A 5,681-nucleotide genomic window follows, 5' to 3' on the forward strand; every position below is an offset into this window, starting at 1 on the left:
TAAATAATAAAAAAAATAACTAAAATTCAAGGTTTAGAAGTTACAACAAACATAAATAAACAAGATGTTTCCAAAATCAGAATCTGAACTATCCTGTAACTTGAACAAGTCCTTAACAAATGACTAAGTATACTGTCATTTTCTTTTTTTTCCCTCTGGACACAAACAGTGAATTACTTTATTTACCTGATTTTGAGTGTGTGTGTGTGTGTGTGTGCGCGTGTGTGCGTGTGTGTGTGTGTGTGTGTGTGTGTGTGGGTGTGTGGGTGTAATACTTGTATAAAGTCCCACTCAAAATCCATCAATTTTTTAAGCAGACTGGAGACACGAGGGTTCACTGTTTTGTTTTTCTGGGCGAGCTTCCCCGTCCGTTTTGAAATGACTCCTCCAACCTTGGTGCCTTTTTCTGGGTTTATCCCGACGAACTGCCTGAAAAACAAACATGTTTGTTCAGAATTAGTTTACTCACAAAGAACATATAAATTTGCTATAATCTTAACTATCCTTGTTTTAAGATCACTTCCTCTAACTTTGTCAGGAAAGGATAGCTTTCTGAACAATCTTTTGGGGGTGAAGGATGTGATTTAATCTAGAATAAAGATATCTCCTTATTCAAGCTTTTGCATAGCACACCTTATATGCTATTTTAGCAATGTTTAAAACATTTTAACAAAATCATTTGATCATCATTTAGGTGTCAAAGATGAGGCTTCCTTCCAAGGTTTTCACCAACACTTCACCACCACCAAAGCCCTGTTTATTTCCTTGACAGTCATCTATGGCTACTCACTGGGCTTCAAATAGTTTAAAAGAAAATGTCTTTATTTGATGCTAGATTCCGTTAATTTGGGCCAAATTGTGTTGTATCAATTAACAACACATTCTCACCCTAAGGCGTCACCTTTGACCATGCTTCAATATTTGACGTTTTAGGCGCCCTTTAGCGTCACTTACATGACGCGATCCTACGGCACCATCTAACTGAAGCTAAAGGAAAGCGTCAGTTTGAGGACGCGGTTAGGTTTAGGTGTGGGGTGGGGGTAGGGTACACGCGATCCTAGGGCGTCATCTAACTGACGCTAAAGGGCGCCTAAAGCGTCAGATATTGAAGCATGGTCAAATGCTTCCCAAGGCGTCAGTTAGGTGACGCCTTGGGAGTGAGAATGGGCTGCAATTAAACATACAACACTGCAACAATGAAAAATTTTATGTAAAGCTGCGTTGAAATGATATGCATTATAAAAAGTGCTATATAAATAAAAGTGAAGTGAATTGAATGTATGCATCCAAGTATTTACCTTTGAATAAATTCCAGTGTGCATGCTGCCTCAGCTTGGTATTGAAGATTGAAGTTGTAAAAAGTAGAAAAAACAGCAGCAAGCCCAGACACAAAAGCCGGCTGGATGCCCTCAGAAATAATATGACCCTCAAGGCTGATCATCCAGTGCTGAATACAGCTTCCTGGTGTTTCACCTGAAACTTTAAAATGAAAAACTGTCAGCATCGGCATAAAAACATGAATCTGCCACAACCGTATTGTAAATGAAATCATTGACAGAGCCATTTTTATTAAATTTTCAACGTGTTGATCATGGACTTATCTGGGCAAACATTTAATTTAAAATGTGTATTGTGAAATTATGTTCTCAACATTGTTAATGGGTTAGTTCAACCATAAAAAGAAAATCCTGTCATGAATTACTCACCCTTATGTTCCAAACCCATAAAACTTTAATTTATCTTTAGACAAAGATATTTATAAAATTGTTTAATAATTGTTGTCCATCAATTAAAAGTCCATGTTAAACATAAACTCAACAGAAACAACACTGGGCAAGAAGATGATATAATTAGTGTGTGTTGTGTGTGTGTGTGTGTATGTGTGTGTAAACTATCCTTTTAAGTGTTGAAAATAAGTAAATTAATATAAAAATTGAAAATTAAGTAAATAATTACTCACCCTGGTGTTGTTCAAGGCCATATGTTCTTTTTCAGATCATAAATTAAAGAAAAATTGACTACACATGTAATCTGAAATCTGGTTTCTGACAATTGAAATCAGAAAATGATTCTATGTGACTCGTGTCATATATTCCAAGTGTTCTGGGGGTATACAAACCGAAATGTACTGTAAATTTACACGACACGAGACTCTATAGCACCACATTTCACTCCAAATCATGCTCTGCAGCATGATAACACTGCAGCAGCAATAACTAACGTTTAAATATGAATTAGTGTTAATAAATATTCTAAAGTAACACTGCAGCGGCAACAACAAAACTTTAAATGTGAATTAGTGTTAATAAATTTTAAATTACGTGTTGGGCAAAATAACACTGCAGCAGCAACAGTGAAACATGAATTAGTCTTAATGATTATTAAAAATTACGTGCTGGACAAAGTAACACTGCAGCAGCAATAACTAAACTTTAAATATGAATTAGTGTTGATAAATAAATTACGTACTGGGAAAAGTAACACTGCAGCAGCAATAACTAAACTTTAAATATTAATTAGTCTTAAAGATTATTCTAAATTTCGTGCTGGACAAAGTAACAATACAGCTTAACTTTAATATGAATTATTCTTAATGCTTATTCTATCACTTAACTTATATCAAAACCTGGATCTATGCAAAAATAAAGCCACCATTAAAGTAGGCCTAACAATACAATCACTTGTACAACAAATAAATCACCCTGAGATGTACAGATTAGGCCTACAACAAGTTTATCCCCATTTAAAAGCACAAAAAGCCCGAAATTTAGGTTTTGTCCAACGGTTTTCCAAATAATAAAAAAACAAGCTGCAACACTTTAGCGCGCTAAGACGACGATGTAATTCACATGCAACAGTGTTTTTACTTATAGCTTTGCATAAACTTTGCAGAAGAATTGATTTTGGATGAAACTCACCCTGTAATCGGGAATTATCCGTGTGAGGAATCCAACTTCCCTCACGATGTCGCAGTTGGTGCTTTTATCACTGCGAATACAAAAATAGTTAGGCTACTTCCAATATCCAAAATACAAGTTAGTAACAATTGCAGATGTAATGCATTTTTCTATCACAACGAGCAAAACAAAAGGGAACTCACCTATTATAAGTATGAAGATGGATGAAAAATCCATGCGTGCTCACTGCAGCTCTTCCGATGTCAAGTCAAAAATACTGTTAAGTACCGTTTTGTTTCCCTCGAGCAATAATTACGTTAAAATGCCGTTATAATTTTTCTACGTCATATTACAAACGCAAAAAAACAGCAATGTACTGCGTTTGAACAAAACAGGAATATACTGTTGAAATTTGGCCGTAAATTTACAGCAATTTCTAACAGTGTACTCTATGAGCTTTTTGTGAGCCACACACTGCTTGTGCTACTGCCCTGAAGAAACAATTTCCATCACCTACAATATTAACTGTTTTACAAGGACTGCCGATTGGTCCAGTTTCTGTTTGTAAAGGACCTTTTTGACCATGGTACTCTATATGAAGGTTTTCACTTAATTTTTGCTTCACTTCATGACACAGTGGATTGAAATCAAACATTCTGTTAATTCCACTTCCTAAACAAATTGAAATTGTCAAAAATGTCAACATTTGATTTGCTAACCTCAGTGCTGTCCTTGAAACATTGTTTCTGTTTTTTCACAAGCACACATTCTTGATTTTCTTTCAAACTCAGTTTTGAACCCTGCAATTTCCTTTTGTTATCAACACAGTGCTGTTTTTGTGATTCACGGATAGTTGCTTTACTGCTTTTAACAGAAATGCCACTTAATTCAAAAATCTTTTGGTTTCCTCCAATAGAAGTTGACAAATTTTCAATGTGCCTTAAAACACAGCTCAGTTTGTTGTAATATACAACCACACTAAAGCCAGCACCATCAACCATCCCAGTCTTACTACGGGCATGAGAATCCACTATAGCAAACTGCCCATTTTGCTTAATAATACAACAGGTATTACCACTTAAAGTTAAAAAGCATGTATCATATTTTTCAAACATGGATTGTAAACCATCACATAATGTTACACATGCACCAGACAAAATAAATTCTTCGTCAACCACATCTACAAATCCAGAAACAAAGTCGCCATATTCAAATTGAAATGCATTTGAATTAAAAGTGTATTGTTGAGGAAGATCTTGAATGCACAACAACTTGTTCTTCGTTGGATCACTGATTGAACCACTTTGACGCAAACTGGTATACAAGCTGTCACCATCAGTCACAACATTATCTAAATCTTTTTTTCCCCATGAGAACACACTACATACACTGTGCTTTGCCATTGCAGCCAAACTAATTGCAACACACTGTTTTCCTCCCCATTGGAACTGGTCATGAGCCTGATGAAATGATCCACGAATGCTACGAACACTTCCTCTTTCATTCGATGTAGATGGCAGGCTTTGTTCAGTATCTCTGACTGTACATGTACTTATTTCTCCAACAACATCCCTAATGTCAAAGGATTGTATATCTGATGAGATGATGTCTATGTTAATACCACAAATGCTAAACTTTTCTGCAGATAAGCTTGTCATTAAATTATCCATGTGAAAAACTAGGTCTTGCCAGTTTGTGTTAAAAACAACAACTGATGCACCAATGTCAGAGCCTAAACCACATGCATTACGAACATTACAGTCTACAACGACATAGAAGTCGTTATGTCTCACGATCAGTGTTGGGTGTAACTAATTACTAAGTAATTAGTTACTTTAATTTAATTACTTTTCCCTTGAAAATGTAAAGTAAGGGATTACTCATCATTTATCTGTAATTTAATTACAGTTACTTCTGATGTAATTGAGGTAAATACTGTGTATAGATCAATCCGATCTCACAGGGATTCATATGCATTTTATGAGTTGTCTAAATATTACGACCACACTCGTACAAATTCGTATGAATTATTGTAAAATATGTATTGAAAAAGTGTGAAATGTCATGAGATCAGACATAAAACAATAGTGGGTTTAACATTGAAATGCTAAAAACTATGTTTTTATAATGTAACCTTCTCCACCTTGGTCAGTTTAAGGATAATTCATGCAATTTTATTTTATATAGTATTTATTTGAAAGAATTAAAACACATTCATGTATATCCTTGTATTATTCAGCTGGTTGAGGTTGATATGGGATTTTGAAAGTAATTAGTAATTAAAAGTAATTAAATACTTTTTAGAGAGAGTAATTAGTACAGTAATCTAATTACACTGTTGGAGAGGTAATTAGTAACTAGTAATTAATTACTTTTTTAGAGGAACTTACCCAACACTGCTCACGATAGTGCACATGTCTCCATTTATGGTCATTAAACAATATTCATGACTGAATAGCATCTCTTGTACTTTCTCATACAGCTCGTTCTTTGATCCATCTAATGCCTTTCCTACTTTTACATTGCATGTTTTATTGAAAACATTATATTGCCCAGTAAAATGATGAAGAGACTGACGGTCTCTATTAGACTCAGCTTTCATGTCCTTAACTAACTCTCTTCCCTTATTATGAATGTCTTCAAGATCTGATTTCTGCCATGTACACACATTATGTATCTTGTGCTTGACTATTGAAACTACACTGCAGGCTACACCTGTAAGCTCTTCATTCACTTCTGCAGACCGCAATCTTACCTCATTGCCTGCTACGATGCCAGACACAT

At 35.0% G+C, this 5,681-nt stretch overlaps 1 long non-coding RNA gene across 1 annotated transcript; it reads right to left on the minus strand.

The window, feature by feature from the left end:
* Positions 1–1,460: 1,460 nt before the first annotated feature.
* Positions 1,461–3,271, minus strand: LOC120488948 (uncharacterized). The gene is made up of 3 exons (XR_016149364.1): positions 3,101–3,271; positions 2,919–2,988; positions 1,461–1,479 (listed from the first exon to the last, which is right to left on the minus strand). It is a non-coding gene; the product is annotated as an uncharacterized LOC120488948 (long non-coding RNA).
* Positions 3,272–5,681: the final 2,410 nt, after the last annotated feature.

Source organism: Pimephales promelas, chromosome 22 (assembly GCF_988280905.1).
Source record: "Pimephales promelas chromosome 22, fPimPro1.hap1.1, whole genome shotgun sequence".
Taxonomy (NCBI): Eukaryota; Metazoa; Chordata; class Actinopteri; order Cypriniformes; family Leuciscidae; genus Pimephales; species Pimephales promelas.